Genomic DNA, 26968 nt, shown 5'->3' on the forward strand with positions numbered 1-26968 from the left:
GCCTGTTCACTTTCAGTTGCTAACCCTGTCTTATTATATATATATATGTATATATATATATATATATATATATATATATGTATATGTATATATGTATATGTATATGTGTGTGTTTGTGTGTGTATGTGTGTGTGTGTGTGTGTGTGTGTGTGTGTGAGAGAGAGAGAGAGAGAGAGAGAGACGACAGACTTACTGGGCATCATGTAACTTAGTAACCTTATCCTTATTATAATGTTAAGTTTTCAGAAATCATAAAAGAAGATGGCCCACTTTTAAATTTAATTTTCTGCTCAGACTGATTGAGTATAGTGAAGGCAAGTGATAATATTCAGACATAAGGAGATTCATAAGACTTCAACTATTACAGGAATCAGACCATCTAGGTTCCCCACAAATACTTATAAACAACCAAATTATTTGAATAGTTACCCTGGAAACTTCTTATTATGACTTTCAACACACACAAGGATTGCTTATATTCATAACCTGATAGAATTGGTCTCAAGAATTCAAAAAATAGATGTCATTTTAGCCCAAATCAGAACCATTGAATCTTAAGGCCTCAAAATTGGAGGAAGACTCAAAAATCAATTAATACAAACAATACTTAAGATGGAATTAATCTCATCAAATTTAACTTCTATTCACAAACCTCTGATGATAAGGAACTCATTTCAAGAGAGAGCAACTGCTTGTGTTAGGAATTTTTTCTTTGTATATACCAAACAAAATCTGTCTCTCTGTAACTTGCATCTGCTTTCTTAGTGGCCTCTAGCATGTCTTCTCTTTAGATCTGCCTTGCATTCAAATGCATGAAGACAATTATTATTTACCTTTTAAATTATCTTTTTTCCTATACTAAATATTTTGATCCTCTTTAGTCAGTCAGTCAATAAGTATATATTAATTACCTACTATATGTCAGCTAAATGCCAAGAATAGAAAGAAAGGCAAAGGATGTAAAGGAGTACACAATTTAATAGGAATATTTAGAGGCAAGGAAAATGTGCTTACAAGTTGTATACCTGAAAAATAGAAATAATTTACAGAAGGAGGTGCAGTAAAGCTCATTGGCCTTCGATTCGAATAATCTGCCTTCTTCCTTTATTGAAAAATAGGGCATCATTTTCCTCTTTTAGTCCTGAGATATTTATTCCATTTTCCATGATATTTAAAATATCACCAATAATGACTCAGAAGTTATATTGTTAAATTATTTAACTACCCTTGACTGAAGTAACTAAACTTCTGCAGCATATCATGGTGCTCTCTTAGCATTTATTCTCTTAATTTAATTCTCCCTTATTCATAAACCATTCTTGTTTTATCATTTTCCAAAAAGAATTTCTCTTTGGGAGAAAAAAAATCAAAGTCAAATAGGAATTGAGTTGTTTTACCTTCTCTTCATCATTTATCCTTGTTCCATATACTCTAAGCAGTGACCCATTCCCAAGTTTTTCTTTTTCCTTCCTTCAAGAGAACTATAGAAATATTATTGAAGTCTTTAGCCTTCATCAAAAGCCTCAGTCAATTCAACTTTAGGCAGGGAACTTGATGATGATGTTTGTTCTTCCTTCTCAAAAACCATTAGGGAGGTGATGTCATGACAATCAAGTGAATCAATTTTGAGTGAGGGAGTGATGTGCTAAGTCACCAGAATCACTTTCTCCTCAGGAGTCTCCTGGGTCCAGTGACCAGATTTGTATCAGGGTGACTATAGATAGTCCTGGATGTGAGGCAATCAGAGTTAAGTGACTTGCCCAATGTTGCTTAGCTAGCAAGTGGTAAGTGTCTAAGGTCCTCCTGATTCCAGGACTGATCCAATGTTTACTGTGCTACCTAGTTGCTTCTTGCTGAGGACTTATTTGAAAAAGTAATGTGATATGATAGATTACTAAATTTATAGTCAGGAAGACATCCATTCATCCATCCACCCATCCCTCCATCCATTCATATTGACAGATAGTTACTAGTTATGTAACTTTGGGCAAGTCCCTTGAATTCTCATAATAGTTTCTTCATTTTAAAAATGAGGATGAAAATACTTATGGTATTCCCTCATGGAGTTTAGTTCATATCACAAAGGATAATCGTATTAAAGTACATAGTGTCCTGCCTCTGAGATCTGCTAACTGAGTAAGAAAAAGTCACTTAATTTCTCAGGATTCTTTGTATCTGTAGCTCTTTGTTTTGCTCTGAGAGTTCCCTTGAATTTTTGACATTATTAAAGAATCCCTTCTCCACTCCCATGAAAAAAGTGTTGGTTTATATAGATAAATTTATGAATATTTCCTGTATTATGGATTAAAATGTCTTAATATTTATTATTATAAATATCTTTCTGACTCCATGGATTTCCTTAAAATGTTTTAGGCACTCTCAGGAGTTCTTGGACCACTAACACTCTTTGAGAACTGCTGTTGGAGACATCTCTGATTATAAAGTGAAGAGACAATTCTGACCTGATTGACAGAGTTAACTTACCCAGTGATTCCCTATATTGTTGAAATCACAGATCCAATCTCAATCTTTATTTTATCTTCATTATCTTCTTTTCATTTTCTTAATTACAAAACAGTTGATTTATTAGAGGAAATTCAATGTGCATGGAATGTTCCTCCCTTCTCCTCATTTTACTTTATTAATATTTTAACCAAGTTCAGGATGCTTTTAACTTCTCTTCCCCCCGGCCCCAACAAGCTGAATTAGGACTTGAAAAAGAAGATAATGCTAAGGCCATAAATTTCTGGGTCAAACAAAACATAAAAGGCAGTAAAGAAAATGGTAGTTATGAGGCCAGATGTAGTCTGACAAGAGAAAACACATATACACAGCACACACACAGACAATTTTGTTTGTGTTCTGAAAGCCCTAAATCCAAAACTAAATTAAAAATCGAGCTGACCTTTCTCCCTTGGGGCTGCAGATGTCACTGCTGTCCAATCCAGAATCTTACTGCGTGAGAGACACAGAAAGAAATCCCAGATCTCTAGTGTAAAATGAAAGATTCTATCTGTCAAATCTGTAAAATGACCTGCCATACTTTTACAGGAGAGTGGCAGCATAATTGCTTAACAACCACTTTGAGTGACGAAAATTTCTTGAATATTTGCTTGTGGTGTCTCATCATCTTTATACTAAGGAAAATGCACATATGCATCTATGTATACATGTATCCATATATCTATATTGTTTTATTGTTTCTGTGGCTTTCATTTCTAGTGAGTCAGTAACATTTATTGAGAGATCACTATTTGCCAAACAATTAGGTGGGGCTAAGAGGAGATACAATGGGGGAAAAAGCAAAGATAACAATTTTTTTTTCCCCAATAAGATGTTACCTTAGTTTGGGTGGTTGACACAGTATCCTAAAAATATTTAAGAATATATATATATATATATATATATATATATATATATATATACACAAAGAATCAGCCAATGTATATAAATTAATGAAGTAGAAACATCACCCATATCTTAAAAGGGATAAGGTCACTGAGAAATGACCATACTTATAGCAACATCACATAGAATGAACAACAAATGCTTGTTTTATGATCAAAAGAACTCTTCAAAATAAAATTTAAATATATGTGAATATATGTGTATGTGATCCTGTAAGAATCTAAAATATTTAGCTTATTTACTGCCTACAAAAAGAAATATTTCCAAGTGTTGGTGAGGAGAAAAGAGAGAGACCTTGTTTAGTTGTAGGCACTACCATATATGAGGATATTAAACTTGGAAATTTTTAAGTTTTATGCACGGTGTGACTTTCTTTCCTAAAATGGAGAGTTGCTGATAAGAAAAGATGATAGATGAGACTGGTAAGGTAGTATAAGGTGACTTTAAAGCCCTTTCAGAGGATGGAGAATTGATTCACTCAGCAGCTAAGAACCACTCACCATAGGTTCTAGAGTTTGGGTAATGGCGTTCTTTGCATAAAACTGCAGTCAATTTAGTGGGATGGTTTGGAAGAGAAGAGTTTAAAGATAGAAAAATCACCAAATTGGATATTTAGGTAACCCAAGTACAGAGTGATGTAATGTTAACTGAATATATAAAAATTGGGTAATCCAAGATTTAAGATGCTGCTGTAAGTCTTGTCTTGACATTATCTTTTCTTTTTATTCTAGAAATCTACTTTAAATAGAAGCTACTAAAGTGTGACTGTCTCATGAACCCTAGATATTGTGATAGATAAGCCGCTTAAGTTACTTGCCATCAAATGATGCATGGGTTCAATGAGTAATAATAATAATAATAATAATAAAAGATAATGTTACAAAAAGATTATCCTTAAGCATCCTGATGTAGGTCAATGTATTTTAAGAAAGGGAATTAAGATAATAAAAATTAATAATATTTATGTAAGACTTTAAGATTTGCAAAGTACTTTCCATTTATTATCTCACTTTATCTTCATATCAACATGGGGAAGTAGGTGCTATAATTATGGCAAAACTGAGACAACAGAACTTAAGTGACAGGGTTAAATTTTGGATGAAGGATTTGAACTTAGATCTACTTGATTCCACATCAAACACCCATTAGATGAAACGATTATTTCACCTGCTGCCACCTTTCCCTTTAGTAATTATATTCCATAGATGATGGCACTAAGGAACTTCTCACAGCCTCTGTCTAGCTCAATATACCTATTTAACAATATTTTGGATAATCAGGCACACCATTTCAGATATCTTCAGCTTGAGGAGCTGGGGTCTATCTTAGTCTGCCAAACTAGTTCAATTAATATTAACTTTAAAAGGGTCTTCTTTATTGAAGCACCTCCCAGTAGTTTTATAGCTGAATAGTTATTTTGAAAATATTCATTTTTGGTTAGAGGCAAATAAGATAATTTTTTTGATTCTATCAATATTTTATTTACTTCCCTCCTCCCCAAATATATAACTAAACCAAAAACATTGCTTCATTCAATAAATATTTGGTGATTAGAAGATTATGTTGCTGTTCAGACAATAATGTTTCACCAATATGTTTTTCTAGCATTATAGACAGCTTCCCTTGTTGGGAAGCCTCTTATTGAGGAGATATTTCTCTTTAACTAGCCTAAGTGAGTTCCAGTATCTTATATGAGTTTTTCTGCTGACCAGTTTAGCAGTAGATATAGTTCAAGTTTTCTTACTTCTGCAAAAAGTAATTGGAACAAAGTACACAAACTTTACAGAGACATTCTACAGGTTACAACTTTAACTGGGAGCTAAAAAAAATCACTGATGGGCTAAGGCTGAAAGCATTGCACAACTGACAGATATGGGAGGACATAGATGGACACATAGTCAACAGTGTCATATGTTGCAAAGAAATCAAAGACACAAAAAAGTGTGAAATGTATATCCACGTGTACCCTCTAGTATCTCAAAAGTCACTTGGAGGTAGAAGACAAAATTATGTCACAATAAAAAAAGAAAAGTTTAAGGTAATTAATTAAACACAATATATATATTCTGAGTTTTGTACAGCGGAAAAAAATGGACGATTGAATTTTATGCTTGTTTAACATCAATGATACCACATTGCTGTGTGGGATGATATATTGCATTACCTTAAAAAAAGAAAAAAAATTATTAGAATGTGTAGGAAAATATGAAAATATATTTTTCCAAAAAAAATCACCAACACTTTTATAATATAATGTTCCTTAAGGGAAATCATATTGATATAATTACAGTTAAGTCTTTTGTGCATTGTTTGCTTTTTTAAAATAATTATGCATATTCATAGTTAAATTGCTAATTAGATTTCTGAGGGTTTTTTTCAGCAAGAGACATAATGATTTTAGGGCAAAAGTAATATGATAAAGATCTGAGAATGCAGATATTTAACTAGCAGAATTTACTGGTTTCATTCTCCCCAATGAATATGAGCATTAGAATGTCATTATCATGTCTTTCAAAGGACAAAGAGAACAAGAAGAAAAAGATTTATCAAGATAAAAAGCTTTCAAGGACTTTAATACAGGGCTTGGAAATTTTTTTTCTCTAAGATATTTGCTGTGTATATTAGATGAAACTCTAGGCAACTTACATTACATACACTCCTTGCGGGCAAGGCTTGTCTTATTTTTTCTAATTATATCCCTTGTACCTAACACAGTGGTTTTCAAATTTTCTTATTGACTAATTTAAATTAATGTAAAGGACTGTGTATGTGTGTGTGTGTGTTTGTGTGTGTGTGTGTGTGTGTGTTACAAAGATTATCAAATTTGGATCTTTCCCTTTTATCCCCTTTCTCAAGGGTAGAACATTATCAGTGGTAAAGAATGGGTACCTATGAAATTCTAGAGATACCAATGAAATTCTGTAGAAGCTAGATGAGAAGTATTCGAATTGGGTCCTGACGACTGGGTAAAGTTCGACTCAGAGAGAGCTGAAAAGGATGTTCTAGGAAGAAGAAATAGAATATGCATGTAATTTTGTGTTTAATCTTTAATTCAGACATTGCTAATTAGTTCTTTAAGTTTAGACTAAAGTTTACAATTGGCTTCCTTTCCCTTCCTCTTCTTTTCCTTTCCTTCCTTGCCCATTTATAAACTTCATTTGTGAAGAAGCATGATTATCTTAAGAAAATAAACTGTATTTAAGTCTTAGAAACATTAGATTTGGGGTGGCTAGGTGGCACAGTGGATAAAACACAGGCCCTGGATTCAGTAGTACGTAGGTTCAAATCTGGTCTCAGACACTTAATAGTCACCTAGCCATGTGGCCTTGGGCAAGCCACTTAACCCCATTTGCCTAGCAAAAAAAAATAAAAAAAAGAAACTTATTTATAACTGAAAGGAACTTCAAAAACAGCTGAACCCCATTTTTCTGTTGAAGACATATCCCTGATATGTATATGTATATGTATATATGTATACATATCTCATAATGTAATTTTCATATATTAAAAGAGGGATTCTTGTGAGTTATTTTCTTCAGGGATGAAATGATTTTAGGAGACAGACCAAAGGGATTTATAAATCTTTAATATACCTATGTCATATGTGCAGTCCACTGCTGAGAAGATGAGGATTTGAGGATTTCATATTGTTGAAAAACAGCAGCAGGAAGTCTTTCCATAACTATGAACTTAAATGTTTCACATAGCCAAAAAAATTCATACTTTAAAATATATCAAGATGGCCCAAATGTGATTCTCTGACCCTCTTCACCCAAGAGAATTTGAATATATGACCATAATACCATTGTTTTTAATCAAATTGAGTTCCATATTAAATTACTGTAAATCAAATGGCTCATCTTATAATCTAGGGAACAAAAAAAGATAATTAGTCTCTGACATAGGAAAGGAAAAGACCAGGAATGTTTGTCTTCCTCAATTTGTTTTACTTAATCTTTTATTTTTCACTCTTGCATATTCTATAGGACTTTGCAGATACTTTCTTAACTGTTTTTCTATTGTTGAGGATCCAGTAATAGAAGGCAAATGTCTTAGATAGAAATGAATTTGGTCACAAAGAACTGATAAATGGAGGCTTCCTGATTTTTCTGGGGGAGGAGTTGATAAAAATACCCATTGACCTACCAAGACTAGACTCTTAATATGTAACCTTGTACAGTTAAAAGTATTGATTTTCCATTTGTATGTTTAATATTTTCATGTGACATAGAATAACCTTCTGCAAGTAAGTCTGATTATTCCTTTCATGTCCTAGACTGCCATACTGAATGTACTTCAAAAATGTGGATAATCTTTATTTGAGGAAGAGGGCATGGCATGGGATCAAAGAATTTACTTCTGATTTGATTACATAAGCACAAAAAAGAGGGACCTGTTCAGAAATGCAATAAAATTTTGCTGTTTTAAAAGTCTTGAATTATTCTTTTACTTTGAAATTTTATAATGTGAGGTCTCAATGTATGCTATATACAAAATAGATAAAGTCTTATATGCATGTCATATTCTGCCCTTTTCCCTTTCTTATCATAGAAAAATATGAAAAAAATATTGTAAGACTGGGAGAAAATTGGGTGACCAAGAAGAATGGAATTTTTTTTGTTTCTTATTCTTTCTTTCTTTTTTTTGATACTTTTGTACCTTCTTCTCTCCTCCACCAAAAAAATACCTAACACTGTACTGGGCATATAGTAGATGTTCAGTAAATGCCATGTATCAATTATCAAGTACACTTTGATTTGTGTGTATTTTTTTCAATTTAACATTGGCAAAATGCTTGGCTTCAAAAATATTTCTCTTACTCCTTTACTTTCTCTTCCCTCCATTTTTATTCCCTTTTCTTTCCTCCATTATCTTTAACTCATTATTTTGTTTTATCTTCTCATTTTCCTTTCTCTTTTTTTCCTTTTATGCCTTGTCCACTCCTTTTCTCTCTATATCTTTTTTTCCTACCCACATATCTTTCTGTTTCTTTTATATTCTCTGTCCTCTCCTTTACCCTTATGGTTTCCTTATTTCAATATCTGTTATTTAAATGAATAGTGGATGCTGTCAATTAGTTAATGAGCTTTGCCATAATATGAAGAATTTCTAGTTTTTTTCCTCTTTGCCAAGGGTTCATTACTAAGAAATATCAGCATCAATTTCCAGAAATTCATAAAGGTTTCCAGTCAATACATCTAAATTTCAAATAAACCTCCAGTGGGTTCAATAAGAAAGTGTCCAATTTATTACTTTCCTTCATTATTGTAAATCAAAGCAATGAAAGTTCAGAACAGGACTGTATCAGGACTTTGTAAGAAATCAAGCTATGCAAATGAGTTTCTATTTCCTAAGATCCAGTAATTTTAGTGACTAAAGTTGGTTAGAGTTCACTAGACTTCACAACTCTAGGTGCTCTTGTGTAGTTCCCCTGCCTCTTTGCCTCTTTTCTCCTTTTAGTCCAGTCCATAGAAAAGTAAAGTTACATTCACATAATCATATTCACACACACACACACACACACACACACACACACACACACAAACACACACACACAAATATACAAACAGAAAAACACATTGTACCAAACAGTGCATCAATATCTAGATGAAAAATATCCCATAAATTTTAATGAGATCACAACATCAACTTCTTTTTTTTAATACTAGTCTGGTGGCTATTATGGATATTAAATCCTAGGGATTATTTATTTATTTGGTATAACTTTAATTTCTAGGAAAGGTATTTCTAAGAGTGATACTCATTTAAAAAATACATTTTGAGCCCTCTTTTCTTCTTGAGAAACACAGTGAGCTGAAGTGGGAGCAGCTGAGCCCAGGCAGGGTAGAGGGACCACCTTGAAGGCTGCCTTGAGGCATAGTTTCAGACAATGTGGTATACTTGTGAATTGCTGGGAAACAAATGGCAGCCTAAAGACTGCCCTTATGTGCAGCTCTAAGGTACCATTTCTGAGCAAAGGCTGCAAAGCAGGAGAGGCAGTTTCTGAAAAGACAGGCTTTTCAGAGTGCAGCTGCAGCCAGAAAGCAGAGAATGAACTTCTCATGGTCATGGTGCATAAAGGACTTTTGTTTCTTCATTAGATTATTTCAGCTCTAACTGAACACAAAAGTCATTCTTAGAAAGTACTGTCATGCTAAGGGAGGAGCAGATGAGGGGAAAGGTAGCAAAAGATATGTCTTATATAAGTTACAGATTCCCAGAAATTGACCTAATATCAAAAAAAAGATCATAATTGTTAGCTAATTCATTAATGAATGCTAAATTTGTACTTTAATTATCAATTAAAATCCATTTAAACAGAAATCTTTTAGTTGGCGTATTACATTTAGGTTATTTGTGGTTCTAAGCAAAAGCCCATATATCTAGAATATGAAAATTGCAAATGTTCCATGTCCCTCAATCATTTTCAGAAAATTATGCTTTTTGGGAAAGCAAAATATCTTGGCCACAGACAGTGAATATTTGTTTGAATTTAACTGAAACAAAGTTCTTGCTTGTGGCAATTAATTATTATATATATTTTCAAAAATAAACTATGCATAATTACTATGTGATAATTGTAGGCCATTCAGAACTGTTCTGGATTAGGCTTATGCTTCATCAGTAAGAAGGAGCCAACCAATGTTGGTGGTCACTTTCTCTGACACTTAGTCTTCCAGTTGTACTGAGACACTAAATGATTAAATGACTTAACCTTGGGTTATCCAGTCATTATATTTCAGAGACAGAATTTGAATCCAAGTCTTTCTTACTCTCTGAATAGTTTCTGAGCAACCATTAAATAGTTCTTTTTACAACAGTGTGCTATTTCTTGATATATTTAATTTTACATAAGAAAATTATTTGTACCATAATAGAATTATCTGGAGAAGCTTCATTAATTTGCTAATAGCTCTCTCTTCTTTATGAACTTTAAGTCAAGGTGACTGGCTCTTGAGTGACTCCAGTTAAAAGAATGAGTAGAATACTGATAAATACTTCTATTTCTTCTTTTGTTACCAGGGTTAATTGTTCATTCAACAGCAATCTAACTTCAACTTTACCACAGTAAACTGCTTGAATCTCACAAGTCATACTTTTGTGAAATTTGATTCAAACCAACAGAATTTCATGTGCCTAAAGCATAGAGAAAAACAGAAGCCTTTAATAAAATAAGAAATGATTAACATTAGCAGCCACAGGTTCAAACAGACTACAATTCGTGTATTTTTTAAAATGTCTACATATTTTTTAAGAGATGAAGACATTGGATTTTCATCAGTAATATTACCATATATATATTTCATGTTCATGTTAAGGGGAGAAAATCTATTTTGTTACTTGAGTGGAATAGAATGGAAGCTAGACTATAACTAACCTCATGTTCTGGATGTCAAAGAAAATATAATTCTATTTTGATTGAGAAATTCACCAGTTAAGTTCCTAAAAAAAGTCACATTTTAAGATTTTAGGATGCAAGGGAAATCATGATGTTCAAAATTTTTATAATAGATCAACCAGCCTCATAAAACTATCTTTAAATTCTGAGAATTTTTAGGTAAAGAAGAGGGATTTGAGAAGATAATGTGCCATATATAATCAAAAGCTGTCCTTTTCTCCCAGTGCTTTACATAATTGATTTTTTTCATTACAAGATTGGATTCAATGAAAGTTTTTTTTTTAATTTGGAATTGTCTCCAAAACAGCAACAGCAACAACAACAGCAACAGCAACAACAACAAGAACAAACAAACCAAAAGGCATCAGTACAACAACCAAAAACACTAAGGCAGTTCTTTCCAATATGGGAAAGGATGAAAAGCTGATGATGACTTTAGTATGTGGAGTCAATCTTACTTCTAATATCCACTAGCTAGAAATACTTTTCTAAATGGATTTCATGGATACCAAATAGGTTCCCTGATCTACGCCAAATACTTTCTTGGTTCAACTGGTTAATCATATCACAAATTATAATAGCTATATTTATATTTGTCCCTTGTTTAAAGGAAAAACCCTGGAACAAATGATACATTGATCTTACATTTATATTTAAAATCAATTAATTTCATCAAGTATTTTTCATAACTTAACTTTTGAAAGAGATCCAAGGGAAGTGTACATGATGTTACTGCTTGCCTTGAGGAAACAAAGGTGCTCCATTGAGAGCCATCTAATAGTGCTGAAGACAAATTTCACCTACTTCTTCATTTTGCTCAGCCTTATGAAATCAGTAGAGTAATTTTCTGGATCAGCACATAGCATTCCACTTGTTTTCCAAAAACTAGCCCCAATATCTTGACTAAGCCCACAAGGGCAGCTAAGTGGAAAATGGTAGCTTTTAATGGTGGGCCCCACATCTGCTTCTCAACAAGACAGCAGGCAGCAAAGTCACTTGGTTCAGCTACATATAAAATAGGGAGAGCCTTCTCTGGGCAATTGTAAGACAACAATGACACTTGTTCCTTGCAGTTGTGTTTTTTTCCTGTTGTTAATGATGTTTCCCCCCTTTTTAAAACTCCTTTCTTACCTTTATATCCTTCTCCCAAACCTGGTTTTCTCTAATTAAAGCAAATTTCCCAAATTTAATAATTTTAGCTGCTCTAATTCCTTTAAAAATTAATTTTTCCAACTACATGCATTGTTTTCAACAATATTTTTATAAAGTTTGAATTTCATATTTTCTCCCTTCATTCCTGCTCTTCCTGCTCCCCTAGACTGAGAGTAATCTAAGTTATGATATATAGTTATGTTAAACATATTTCCATATTAATCATGTTGTGAAAGAAGAATTAGAATAAAAAAGGAAAAAACAAGAGGTAAAAAATATGTAAAACATAAAACAAATTTCAAAAATTGAAAATATAATCTATGGGCCTCATTCAGATTCCATACTTCCTTTTCTGGAGGTGGATGGTATTTTTCATCACAAGTACTTTGGAATTATCTTTGATTATTGTATTACTGAGATGAGCAAGTCCATCATGGTTGATCATAACACAGGATAGTGTTCTTCTGATACTGCTTACTTCACTCAACATCAGTTTATATAAGCCTCTCCAGGCTTTTCTGAAGTCCTACTCCTCATGATTTCTTTCTGAACAATAGCACTGCATCACATTCAAATACCACAATTTATTCAGTCATTTCTCAGTAGGACAGCCCCTCAATTTCCAATTGTTTGCCACTATAAAAAGTCAGCTGTCATATTTCTACCCAATATGAGGAGAAACTTTTATTTCTTTTTTGCTGAGGAATGGACATGCTATGAAATTAAAATTATATTTAAAACCAAGGGACCTTAACCCGGAGACCATGTATACCATATAGAGTTGCTATGTGAACTCATACAGGGAAAAATAAGACAACTTTATTTTCCTTAAACTCTGTCTGAAATTTAGCATTTCCTTCAGTTATTTAAAAATGTTATTCTGAGAAGAACTTCACTAGAATGCCAAAGGTGTCCATGAGACCAAAAAAAAGTAAAGAAACTTTCCTCTACCTATTAACAAGGCCAGTAGTAATAGGATTTTTATGAAACAATGGAGAAAAAAGGGCATATTTTTACAAACATTAAAAAGGAAAGAAAATCTAGCTAACATAACCCAATGCCAATGCCTTTACAAGGTTTAATAAGTGAACTTGACAATGGAAGGTTTGTAAGGAATGTGATTGCCAGTAGAAGAGTTTGAATAGAAATAGTTAAGAGCTAATGCTGTCCGAAGTAGATCGTCATTTCCAGGTACCTAAAATTACATATCCCTTCCCTAGTGCCAAAGGTCTGAACCTGAAAGATGTTGATCAAATCCCCTGCTCTGAACTGATCAATAACGCAGGACATCATTACTGATATTCACTTTTGGAAGCATTCTTTACCCAGGCAAAGCAGAAGACCTGACTGAGGATCCACATACAGCTATTGTGCAAATAAGCATGCTAAATTAATCCATTCTGATGTGCTTTCCATGGAGGTTAGATATATGCCTAGGCTAAGTGGATCTCAAAAGGGATTCTAGTTTTACATTCACCAGGTTGGATCCTAAATGCATGATCCCCTCAGAAAGAGGGTTGAGTTATCTCCCCTTTTCTTTCATTTCTCCTACCTAGATTTGTCCAGGCAAGTTTCCAAAATTAAATGTTGGTATAACTTATGTTTAATGTGTCCAAATGTAAATAGCAGGGTTTCCAAATCCCATGTAGACATATAATATAGACTACATTTCTGGGTATAGGACAATATTTGTATAGGACAGAAAATATATGACAAGCTGCCTAGTAGACATATAAATCCATAAAAATACCCAGAGAAACAAAACACTTAAATAGGCTTTCAGTACCTCTTCCCTCCCCCACCTCATAGGAAAATGGACTTGAGATTGCTTTCAGGGCAATTCTTTACAATTCCATTGAGTCTTTCTTTTTCCCAGAGTCCTACACAATCTCTCCATGACTCATAGTACCTTTCTGTGCTTTACATTCCTGTGAATGATAAATACGCTTTGGAGCTTGCCAAACAAGCATTTATTCTGGCCTGGTAAAACAACCCCAGAAGGGAATGTCAAGGAATCTCAAATCTTCTCAACTGAACCACTGAATTCTTCCTGGAGTTTTGCATAGCCCTTTAGTGCCATGTATGCATGCCTATGCCACACTGTGAATGTCACCAAAGACTGGCTGGTTTGACATCTTTAGAGAAATACCATTTGCTGTTCTGATCCTGTTTTAAATCTCTCTTCTCTAAAGAAAGTTCATCTGTTGCTAATACAATGGAGAATGATCTAACCTCCTGCCCCCCTTTTTTAACCAGGTCCCTTTGATAGTATGAAAACAGCAAGTTTTATAGTATTTAAAACATTTTTAGTGAGGTTTAGTTGATAACATTCTGCAAACCATCCCTGTGATGCTATAATTTTGTTCCCAGTTCCAATTAATGTGTTAGGATCTTTCTTTTAAGTAGATTTCATATATAATAATATTTGACAGGTGGGAGGCTTGTTTAAATGAGTAAAAATAACATAGGAAACAAATTCTAGTCAGAATTCTTCTATCAGTTAAGTTCTGTGATGTTGAGTTATTCACTTAAATTCTTTTTTAAAAAATAATTTTTGACAGGGAAAGACTTATATGAGCTGATGCAAAATGAAAAGAAACAGTAAGGTTGTTAGGATGATCAGATGTGAAGGATTAATCAATACAATATTCTCATCAATACAATGGTCCAGGACAACTCTGAATGACTTCTCATGAAAAAGTACTGACAATCCCCAGAAAAAGAACTGATGGTGTCTAAATACAGTTTGAAATATATTTTTTACTTTTTTATTTTCTTCAGGTTTTTTTGGCTGAATTTTCTTTCACAGCAGGGAAATACTTTGCATGCCTACACATGTATAACTTAAGAAAGGAAAATTAATTTTTAAAAATGTTAATAAGCAATTATTTTTATCTTCCTTTCCATTCTAGCTCACTGGTAGAAACTTTTGAGCAAATATATAGTCAAGTAAAACAAATTTTAATTTTCACTATGTCCAAAAATATGTGTTTCATTTTTCATTCTTTATAAGTCTTCCAAAATCATGGTTGGTCATTGTATTTATTAGAATTGTTAAGTCTTTGAAATGCTTTACTTTTTAAAAAATTATTTTACTTACTTCACTATGCATTCTCTACAAATCATTCCCATTTTTCCAGGTTTCTTTGAAATTATCCCCTTCATTTCTTATGGCATGATATTATTCATATGTATATATGCATACACCATACACACATATACATAATACACTCATACATAATTTGTTAAACCATTCTCCCAAATATAGACACATCCTTATTTTAATAATTAGAGAGATGAAAGTTATAGGAACTCCAAGATTTCAGCTCATATCCTTTATATTATTGAAGCTGACATAAAGGAAAAATGAAAAATATTAGAGAGGAAGGAAGACACATTAAATCAAGGTTGATAGAGCTATGAAATGTTCTAGTTATTCTGGAAATCAACTGAAAAATGGACTTCAAAAGTTACTATATATATATGCACATATCTATGTACATATATATATATATATATATATATATATATATATATATGTATGTATGTATTTATGTATGTACACAAATTAGAGCAAATAATTCTCTTCTCAGCCTCAGGTTCATCATCCAGTCATTAAATGCCAAAATCTTTAATATATTCTCCAGCTCTTACATGATTCTTGATCCTTGTAGACCATATTCTTCAAATTTATGTTTGCCACAGAAAACTATGAGTTTACAAATTGGGGAATTGAGACCCAAGGATTTTGAATATGTTTGGAATAACAGCAAGGAAGGACAGCAATTCTCAAGGTTTTGGGGGCTTAGGATGTTTCTACATCTTTAGAAGTTTATTGAAGCTTCTAGCCCCAAATATTTTTTTCTTTATATGACTTATATCTATTACTTTTTGATGAATTAGAAATTAAAATGTCTTCATATTATATGATAATAATTTTGGCAACAGAGAGTCTTTGAAAGAGATTTCCCCAGGGGTTGTTAGGTGGTGTAGTGGCCTTGGACTCAGGAGTACCTGGGTTCAAATCTGGTCTTAGACACTTAATAATTACCTAGCTGTGTGGCCTTGGGCAAGCCACTTAACCCCATTTGCCTTGCAAAAACCTAAAAAAAAAAGAGATATCCCTGGATCATACTTTGTGAACCACTGATCTAGAATAATTTGGAGCAAAATTTGGAGAGGAAATAAATTCTTCTTTCTTATCAAAAACAAACCTAAAAACCCTTTCAGATTTTAATAAATTGTTTTTATAACATTTTAAAATATTTAAACTTTTCTAATGATAATTTCCAATTCCAATTGTGTGAAATGCTTTGGAACACAATTTGGAAAGGACCATTGAGAGTTTTGAATTAAACTTAAATATGCTAATGACCTCTAGCTTTGTAATATCATTATCATTAAAGATTGTTTAAAATATTCCTGATACAAATGCATGCTAATACTTAGGAAAAAACAATAGAAAATAAAAAGTTATAAAAATGACATTAATTTCTCTGTAACCTCCCATTATTGGAGGTGAGTTTGTATTTTAGCTATTCAAGCAATGCTTGAGAAATTTGTGGCAATGCTACTTCAGTTACTTGATTTTTTAATTTACAGGCATTCCCTCCAGATCTCACAGTGACAGCAGATTTATAGAGTGTTAATAAAAGGATGTACTGAGCAGAAATATTTCAAGTTTTGATATTTCATATAGTAATGACTTGTACTACTATAAGTCCAAAGCTGTACTATCTAATATATTAGTCTCAATTTTAATTACTTTTTGGGATTCAGGAAAAAACACATAAGGTCATTTTTATTCACCATATGAAGAAATATAGGAATTATGAGTATCTAGGCTCAAATTCCCTAGAAAATTAGGGAAGGGTCTGTGGATTCCATAGCCTCCATATGATCCACTAAATTCAGTTCTTCCTCCAGTAGGAAAGGTGGTATCTGGATGTCTCCAAACTCCTTGAAGTCAAAGACTTTTTTTGTTAACATCTTTGTATTTTCTTTAAAATACTTTATAGACTACAGCTGTTGAATAAGTATTTTTGAGTAAATTAATTAATGAATGATTCCAAGGCGATAGGACCCTGCTTGTTTAGAGACTGACACAAATCACTGGAGAGTAGAGTCCATGAGATAGCCCTCTTGATAATAAATGAACCTTATAAACCCTTCTGACAGATCATTCTAGTATCTGCCCTTTCAAATAGTAACTTGTGATCCTTGTCTTCTGATTTTTGTTAGTCCCCAAAGTGCTTTCTAAATTTCTTCCCCCCCAATCCCCCTTACCAAAGTTGCTTCAATATATCTTTAACTGGTATAATTTCAGGGCCCTCTCTCATCTGTTCCCTCCATACATGGGCACCACATCCCATTCCTCCTCACCCCACCCCACACAGACACCCCAGTTCATTAGGGTTCTGTCTAAAACAGGACACTCAAGGTTGAACGCAATTTTTGAGATGCAGTATGAACAGGATAAAGTTTAACAACACTATCTCTTCCTTACTGCTACATATTCTGCCTCAATTATGAGATTGAATTTGTTTTTCTGGAAGTTTTGGCACATTGTTCACTAATACTGAATAAGCCATTTTAAACTATTTTGTTTCTCATATTTTATGCAGACTGTCCCAAAGGTTTTCAAAAATATTAAATGAAAATTTAATTATTGGTAATTCTTATACAATTATTATGTTTTGTGAATTTTAAATGAAAAATTAAATTTTCATTTCATTCTGCTTGGTGAGTGCAACAATGTTTCACACCAGTAGAGTACAAGATTACATTTTATATGATTATTTTAGTAGCCTATCTATTGTCATTAGACTTTTTCTTGTGAGGTCATAACAAAATGTCTGTCTCCTTAAAAATCTCCTTCTTTGGATGATCTTAGGTCTAAGATTACAAATGTAATCCTTTAAGTCACTCAATAGCCAAAGAAAGTTGAATCAATTAGAGTGATCTATAGTACAAGATGGTGGTTATAATTGAATTTTAATTCAGAAATAGATTAGTGTTTTTAAATGTCAGTAATTAACATTTCAAATATTTTATATTGAATAAACATTACCACATTTGTACCTCTGAAGTTATTAAACATTAAACTGCTCTAAGATTTTTGGAATCCCTTGAATATCTAGAAAAAGCTGTATTTCAATTATGGGTCTTCTCTCACCAAACTATTACCCATATACTTTAATAATCATTTCTTATTCAACTATTAGGCATCTATACACAATGTCAAGTACTGGGGAGAGAAAGAAAAAAAATATCAGTCTTAAGATATAGACAAATAATTTATAAATTTTATGAAGTGTATAAGACATGTCAAAGAGAGTGAGAAACAGGAGAGATGAAATATTTCCAAATGATCAAGGAAGCCATAAAGAAGGTGTTGGCATATCAGATAAAGCTTGAAAGAAAAGAAGAATTTTAAAAAGCAAGGAATGTCGACAGAATTAATTTTAAGCATGGGAATGGTCAAGGCCTCTGAATGGATGCTTGAGGACATGATCAGGGAACAAATATTGGTACATTAAAATTATTGATAATTTTTATTTTTACTTCATCATACAGTTCTTCCCTAGTCAGTTGGTTTTTGCATTGTGTAACAATATTTGGACATGGCTAGAAAAGAGCTCTTTAGATTAACATGTTTTAATAAACTAGTAACTTTCTTTTCATACTTCAAAACTGATCTGTCAGCAGCTTTGTAGCAATTCATAGCTCCACCAATATTGTATTCATGTGCCTACATATTGACACCTTTACTAACATCAACTAATTTTGACTTTGCCATCTTTGCCAGTTTTCTGGGTAAGATGAAACTTATGTTTGCTTTAACTTTAATTTCTCATTTTATTAGAGATTGATTTGAAAAAATGATCTTTCATATAATTGATAGTTTGTACTTCTTTTTTTTGTTGTTTTTTTTTAGGTTTTTTGTAAGGCAAACGTGGTTAAGTGGTTTGCCCAAGGCCATACGGCTAGGTAATTATTAAGTGTCTGAGACTGGATTTGAACCAAGGTACTCCTGACTCCAGGGCCCGTGTTTTATCCACTATGCCACCTAGCCACCCCGATAATTTGTACTTCTTTAACAATTCTTTTCTACTGGGAGTAGCTTTTGACTTTGTGTTACTTTGATGTAAAATTTGAGCCCAGAATTTTGCTACAAAAATTTTCACAATTGACAATTTTCCTTCATATCCTAGCTACAGCAATTTAATCTTGCAAAACAAAATTTCGAAATATGTTTTTATTGATAGATATTTTTATGTCTTCCTGATTTCATCTGTTATTTTTCTTCCCTTTCTCATAGAGTCATCATAATTAACATCATATTTTAAAGACAAAAGGGAAAATCTGAGAAAATCAATACACACTCCAAAAAGGCAGAAAATATGTATAAGTATCACAGTTGTAGTTCTCCCATCCCTAGAAAGCAATAAGGTGGGAATGTCATCTCATAGCTCTACTCTGGAACCATGATTTTTTTTTTTGTTGCAAATTTGCAATCTTCACATTTGATTGTTTCCTATTTATATTGTTATAGTCATTGCATATTCTATATTCTTTGTTTTACTTACTTCACTATACATCAGTTCATGTAAAATATTCCATGATTCTCTGTATTCATTAAATTCTTTATGTCTTATAACATCATGATATTCAATTAATTCAATTAATTAATTCAGGGTACTATGATTTGTTTAGTCATTGTATCTAATTAATAAGAATTTACTTTGTTTCTATTTTTTATATTACAAAGGGTATCACAAATCACAAATTTTGGAATCATAGAATATAATAATATTTTAAAGTTTATAGGGATTTTCTTCTTAGAAAATCTTTCTTCATGCAAACATAAATAGTAGTAAAATTTGTGTGATTTGTTTGCTAAACCAAATATTCTTTATTAGCCAATCGTCAAAGTATATGGTTTTTCTTGTTAGAATATTGACTTCAATGATTTTCATAACAGATCATTTGCTATTCTTACTCAGGTGGAATACAACCAAATGCATTAGTGTACTTGCCAAATGTGTTCTTTATTCACTCTTGGAAGTAGCTAACTCATTAAAATAAAGTAACAATTGCTTCTATAGACAAGTCAAGTGAGCAATGAGCAGTCCCTTATCTTTAAAAATTTCATTTTTAAGACAAATAGTTTTAAAATTGAGAAACCTACCAAAATAATATTTTACATATTTATCTTCTAAAATTTCAAATTTTTATAATCATCTTATCTTTCTGAATTATATTTAACTAAAGTACTTGACCTATAAAAGATATCATTACTACACAAACTTCAAAAAAATTTGTCATAAATATTTTGCATAATTTTTATTATGTACATTGAGAAAAATAATCATTTCTTTAAAAAAAAATCAAACCCAAGGGGTGGCTAGGTGATGCAGTGGATAAAGCACCGGCCCTGGAGTCAGGAGTACCTAGGTTCAAATGCTGTCTCAGATACTTAATAATGACCTAGCCGTGTAGCCTTGGGCAAGCCACTTAACCCTATTTGCCTTGCAAAAAACCTAAAAAATATATTAAAAAATCAAACCTAATACAAAGAACATGAAAGAGCATGAGAAAGAAATATAGATATATTCTTTGCTAGCATTCCATGCCATTATATGTTTCGTCAAAGTGACTTCTTTTTATACTCTATGTTGTTTCAGAGGTACTTAATTTTGTTAATAACTTGAAAGAAACTATATGCACTTATTCACATTTCTTGGTGCAAATATTGTATGCAAAGTAAATTTGCGTTCATAAACCCATATTTTGTTTTGACATTGGTTGAGTTCTTTCATTACTAAATCTAATACAATTTTCTCACATTATTTTCATTTAAAAATCCACCAAATAAATTTTTAAAAATCCCATGTTGTAGCATTATCATCAATAGATTTGCAAGGTAGCACATCATCCTTCACACAATTTTTGACAACACACTGTATGTGTTTAATGAAATGAGCATCTTTAACTACAGCTGGTGCTTTATCTACTTATAATGAAAAGCTAGAATATTTAGATCATAAAGGTCTTCAGACATAAGGGCACTTTACCTTGTCACTGATTTATCTGTAAGTGGAACCATTTGGAACTGTTTTGCATTTTATTCAATGAACATCATTTTCACCATCTTAATGGCTTCAGGCAGCAACAGGATTTCTTTTATCCAATGAGGCTTTTTAACCTTCAAAATTCAATTCAAAATCTCATAAAGAAAGAAATAATTTTAATATCACTTTGATTTTTGATGGTTTGTTTTTGCCTATTGCAAGCCTCTAATTTTCTCTGAAAAATGTTGCCTTGCCAACATATTCTACATTATCTATACATAAATGTCGAATATATTTGGTTAAAATATCATTTCATAGTACCATAGAATCATAGATTTCAAATTGGAAGAGAAATTTTTCAGACCCTTTTGTTTACCCTTTCATTTTAAAATGGAAGAAACTGGTTAGAGAAGTTCATGGATTTCTATGTTGTACAAGGGGATTAGGTGGGATCTAGGCCCATTACTTCTGACTCCAAATCCAATGATTATTTTTTCATACTAAGAAAAAAATAGTATTTTTTCAGTAAAAGGATTTGTGAATCTTAGTGAAACCTAGAATGGCTTGTATTTTTTGCATTTATTTTTTTAAATGGTTCCATTTATATGTAATTTAAATTGTTTTTTTTAATGTTTGCTCCTACTAGCTTCACATGTCCATGTATATTCTCTTTTAATCCATTATGCATCTGTCTATCATGGAATGATATAATTTAACTTTTTAAATTAAATATGAAATTTTAAGACCATTAAATTAAATTTGATTGTTGAAAGTTTTAATTATCTATAATTATTCCTAAGTTCTTTTGTTTTTAGGGAGTTATGTTTTTTTAAAAATTAGCTAGTAATATTATTTTTGCCTAAATAAATGATTTTATGAAGTTTAAATGAGCTCAATATTCTTTTAGCTTCCTATTAGTATTGCTGAACTTGAACTTTCTATCTTAATCATTTAAGCACAGTTTATATCATGAGGACAGTTTCTGTGTGTCATGAGACCAGACTTACAGCTAGTAATAGTGCTCAAACTTTAGACATGTGCTAACTCAAATTTCATCTCAAATAGATATAGTTTTGCAATAGTCTACTTCAAAATATTTAATCCTCTCTCCCTATGATTTAGTTTTGAAAAATGTGACAAATGTTTCCTTTTTACCCCTCTTTATTTTTTCATCTGCATCTAGGACATTCTGAATTTTCTCATTCTTGAACTGTACAGTTAAATTCCTTCTTTAAAATGTTTCACTTCAGGTAGGACTTCTGCAATGGTAATTCATTCATGTATTATTCTATTTGTAGTGGTCCCTCACATTCTACCTTTATTTTCCTTTATGATTTGGGGTTCTTTTTGAAGAATAAAAAGGAAGAGCCAAGAGAGATGTTTTCTTCTTCTGATATATTTTACTCTCAAAACTATCAGTTCACAAAGGAGGTGTGATATGTTAGACCTCAAGCTTCTTCCTAGAATCATGGGAACTATTCCTATCCTTCTGCTGTTACCATGTCAACCATCTTCAATCTTATGGCCAATAAAGTGCAACTCTGGATTGATGCCTATCTTCATCCTTTCTCCAACAACCAAAATACTAGCCAGTCTGGTGTAGTGAGCAGGACAAAACAGTTGGAGTAGCAGTGATTTTGTGGGAAAGTCATTATGGACAAATGTAGACAGACACACAGCTCATATGAGGCACATGAAAGCAGTGATCTTGGACCATGAGGCTTGCTGTAGAGTTCCTTCCTATAGGTATCAGGTGTGCACAGAAGAAGGACTTATGATGTGCTTTCTAATGCTTTTCTGTGCATGTTTTATTACTGAATAAACAATAATGAGACTTACTACATTACCTAAAAATGTAGATTTGATTTTGTTTTACAAGTTATATGAATTATGGGGAACTGAGTTTGCTTCTAGAGAGTCATTTACAAAGGGAAGTGACTGGAGCAGGGAGGTGAATGGCAATGGGAAATGAAAAATAGTGGCCATTTGCTTTATAAAATGTGCATGGAAGGAGATAAAGATCTGTGACTTGCAGAATCTCAAATTTCTACAGGTTAGAATGAGGGAGTCTTGGCTTGATTTTCCATGCATACAGACATACTCAACAGAAAAAACAGTGACACTAAGCATCTTCAAAATTGAAATCTGTGTGGTTACTACCATCTCCCATACTGAAAATTTGATATTAGAAAATATTATTTTTCTTTCATATGCCCCAGAGAATGACTATCTGGATGATGGCATTTTCACTTTCCTTCCACTTCTTTTAGCTAATTGAGAGGCAGCTATGCTTCCCAATAAAACTAATTATGGGAAAAATGCTTCTTACTTTAAGTGATACAGTATTTCATTTTGCAAATAATCATGTAAATATGGATAAAAACAACTATTTGGCAAATCTCTGACTAAATCTTATTTTTAAAAATACTAAGTGATATTTATTGAAACTTATTGAAGTTTTGAGCTTAAAACTGCACTAATACTTTTGAAACCTTGCATGTGCATGTGTACACATGTGCATGTATGTAGGGGAGATATGTATGAAAAGATACATGATATAGTGGATAGAGTATTGCCCATGCAGTCAGGAAGATTCTGGTACAAATCTTGATGTTGATAATTGATGTATGACCATAGACAAATTATTTAACCTCTGTGAGCCTTGGATAATTTTTTTTATGTTTAGCATGAACTTTATTTTTTAATTTACATTTTTATTTATTTAAATATTACTAAAATAGTCTTGTACAAGTAAACATAATCCCCCTCCTCCCCATAAAAAATAAAAATGCCTCATGAGAAATAAAGTGAAAGAAAGAGAAAAAAACAACATGTTCTTCAGTCTGTGTTCCAGTACCATCAGCTCTGTCTCTGGGGTGGATCACATTCTTTATCATAAATCCATTAGAGAAGTTACTTCCACATTTTTTTCCACAATTGCTGTTGCTTATTGTAATTCCCTCCATCCATTCCTCCCCACTACTATTATATTTTCTCTCTTCTTTCACTCTGTCCCTATTCAAAAGTGTGCTGTGGGGCAGCCGAGTGGCTCAGCAGAGAGAGCACCACCCCTAGAGCCAAGAGGTTCCAAGCCTACATCCCACCCCAGAGACCCACCCTGTGCTCACAGACATGCCACCAAATCTCACCACATTGCAAAAAAGTAAAAAAAAGAAGAAAATGTATTATATATGACTATCCTCTCCCATGATCTACACTCTTCTCTATCAACTAAATCCCCCTCTCCTCCCCCTTTCCCCTTTCACCAAACCCCTTTCTCTCATTTTTCTTCTAGATTTCTATACCATATCAAGTATGTATTTTGTTTCTCTCTGATGAAAATGAAGGTTCCTTCATTTCCCCTCTCACATTCTTCCCTTGCATAACATTGAAAAAGCTATTTCTTGACCCTTTTATATAAATTATCTTAGTCTATTCTACTTCTCCTTTCCCTTTCTCCCAGTGCATTACCTTTTCACTCATTGACTCCATTTTTACAATATATTATACCTTCAAATTCAGCTCCCTCCTGTACCTTGTCTAAATATGCTCCTTGTAACTGCTCTAATAAATGATAAGGTCCACATGAATATCATCATGGGATGTGGATGCTGCTGATTCCTGTGTTTTTCTGACTGTAGCTCCATGATATTTGAGCTGTTTCATTCTGGCTACTTGTAATATTTTATCTTTTACTTGGGATTTCTGGAATTTAGCTATAATATTCCTGGGGGATTTTTTTTTTGTTTGGATCTCTTTCAGGAGGAGATTGGTGGATTCTCTCCATTTCTATTTTGCCCTCTGCTTCTAGAATATCAGGTTAATTTTCCTGTAGAAATTCTTTAAAAATGAAATCAAGAGTCTTTTCCTGATCATGACTTTCAGGTAGCCCAATAATTTTGAAATTGTCTCTTCTGGATCTGTTTTCCAGATCAGTTGTTTTTTTATTGAGATATTTCACATTTTCTTCTAGTTTTTCTTTTGATATTGTGTTATTGTTTCTTGATTCCTCCCAAAATCATCAGCTTCCTTTAGCTCCATTTTCCATTTGAAGGAGTTGTGTCCTTCAGAAACCTTTCTTATCTTCTTTTCCATCTCATCAATTCTGCTTTTTAAGGTATTCTTATCCTTAACTTTTTGTACTGCTTTTTCCATTTTACTTAACTAGTTTTTAATGCTATTTTATTAAGCATTTTTTGGATCTCCTTGACTAAGCTGCTGACTTGGTTTTCATATTTTTTCCTACATCTCTCTAATTTCTCTTTCCAATTTTTCCTCTACCTCTCTCACTTGATTCTCAAATTTTTTTTTGAGCTCTATCATAGCCTGAACTCAACTCCTATATTTCTTGGAAGCTTTGGATACAGAAGTTGGATTTCATTATCGTCTGAGTTTGTGTTTTGATCCTCCATGGGACCAAAATAAACGCCTATGGTCAGGTTCCTTTTTTCTGTTTGCTCATTTCCCCAGGCTGTGCCCTGGTTTTGGGGGTGCTTCCTGAGCTTTTTTGTATTATTAGGAAACCTTACAAGCACCTCCATTCCTCAAGGTCTTATGAGAGACTCTGATTGCTCACCTGGTCTGTGCTTTGGTCTGTGGATGACCACAAGCAGAACTCTCTGCCCTGGAGCTGTGAGGAGGGTTCCTGCTCTACGGCAATGGTGGGGGCAGAGGGGAGCAGGGGCAGATTGTGACCAGGGTCTGTTATGGGCAAAGTACCAGAGTCTTGTTTTAGGGACAGAGGAGAGACCTTGACAGTCTCCCCCAACCTTCTTGCCTTCCATGGGCTGAACACTCTGGAAGCAGCTGCCAGGTGACTCCCTGCTGGAAGGCTCTGTGTACCTGCTTCCGTTTCTTGGGATCTGGGTTACACTGATGGCCATGGCTGCCCTGAGGGCCATTCTGGCTTCCACTTGCTCTGGCAGAGGTTTCCCTGCTGATTTTCCAAATTGTGCTTGGTGTTCCCTGGGTTGGCAGGTCAGGAAACTGCTTCTGCTGCTAGGAGCCAGTGCTCCCAGGGACCCAGGCATCCTGCTGGCTGTTTCCAGAAGACTGGAGCTTCTTTGCTCTGGTGCTGCTTGTTGTTGCTGCCCCCTCTAACCCCATGGAACAAAGTCTTCCCAGGATCTTACAGGTAACCTTGAGCTGGAGAATTGCTGCACTGGATTCTTTTGCTGGGTTCTGTTTCTCGAGAATTTAGTTAGAGTCATAATTTTAAGATTTTTGAAATATATTGGAGAGTGCTCCTAGGAAAGGTTGTTTTCCTGCCACCATCTTGGCTCCACCCCCAGACAACTTTTTAAATAAAATACGAATGAATTCTGATCAATAATGGTGAAAAGATTCTCCATACCCATAGTCCTTATAGCAATGAAATTCATAGATCCTTGACATATATCATATTTAAGATGAAAAGGCAATCTGACACTGTTAAGAGACCTGACGTTGAAGCCCGGTCTCTCAGCAACTCTTCCAGAATATAAATTACAAAGAAGGTGCTACATTACTTTAGTGAAGGGTATTTTCTTATATGAGAGTTCTCCATGAATGAACAAATGAATGAGATTGTAAGTCTTGTCAGTCACTACTTGTATACATTAAATATGCATATTATTATTGTTATTCAGTCATTTCATTCAAGTCAGACTGTTCATGACCCCATTTAGGCTTTTATTGGCAAAGATCTTATGATTCATGATTTCCTTCTTCAGCTCATTTTAACTATGAGGGACTGAGGCAAATGACTTACCTAGGGTCACAGAACTAATGAATGTCTCAGACAAGATTTGAATTCAGGTCTTCCTGACTCCAGGCCCGATCCTCCCTTCAATGTACCACCTAGTTGACCATGTATATTATAAAAACCTCTATTTATAGTTATATTCTCTAAAAATAGCGAGTTGGGGTAGTGGATAGAACACCAGACCTAGAATAA

At 33.2% G+C, this 26968-nt stretch overlaps 1 protein-coding gene across 1 annotated transcript in view; it reads left to right on the forward strand.

Annotated features, from left to right (window-relative positions):
- The window catches only part of GRM8 (glutamate metabotropic receptor 8), a 959071-nt gene that overhangs the window by 458910 nt on the left and 473193 nt on the right, over positions 1–26968 (forward strand). The gene's annotated exons all lie outside the window — the stretch shown is intronic.

The sequence above is a fragment of the Macrotis lagotis genome, chromosome 7 (assembly GCF_037893015.1).
Source record: "Macrotis lagotis isolate mMagLag1 chromosome 7, bilby.v1.9.chrom.fasta, whole genome shotgun sequence".
Taxonomy (NCBI): Eukaryota; Metazoa; Chordata; class Mammalia; order Peramelemorphia; family Peramelidae; genus Macrotis; species Macrotis lagotis.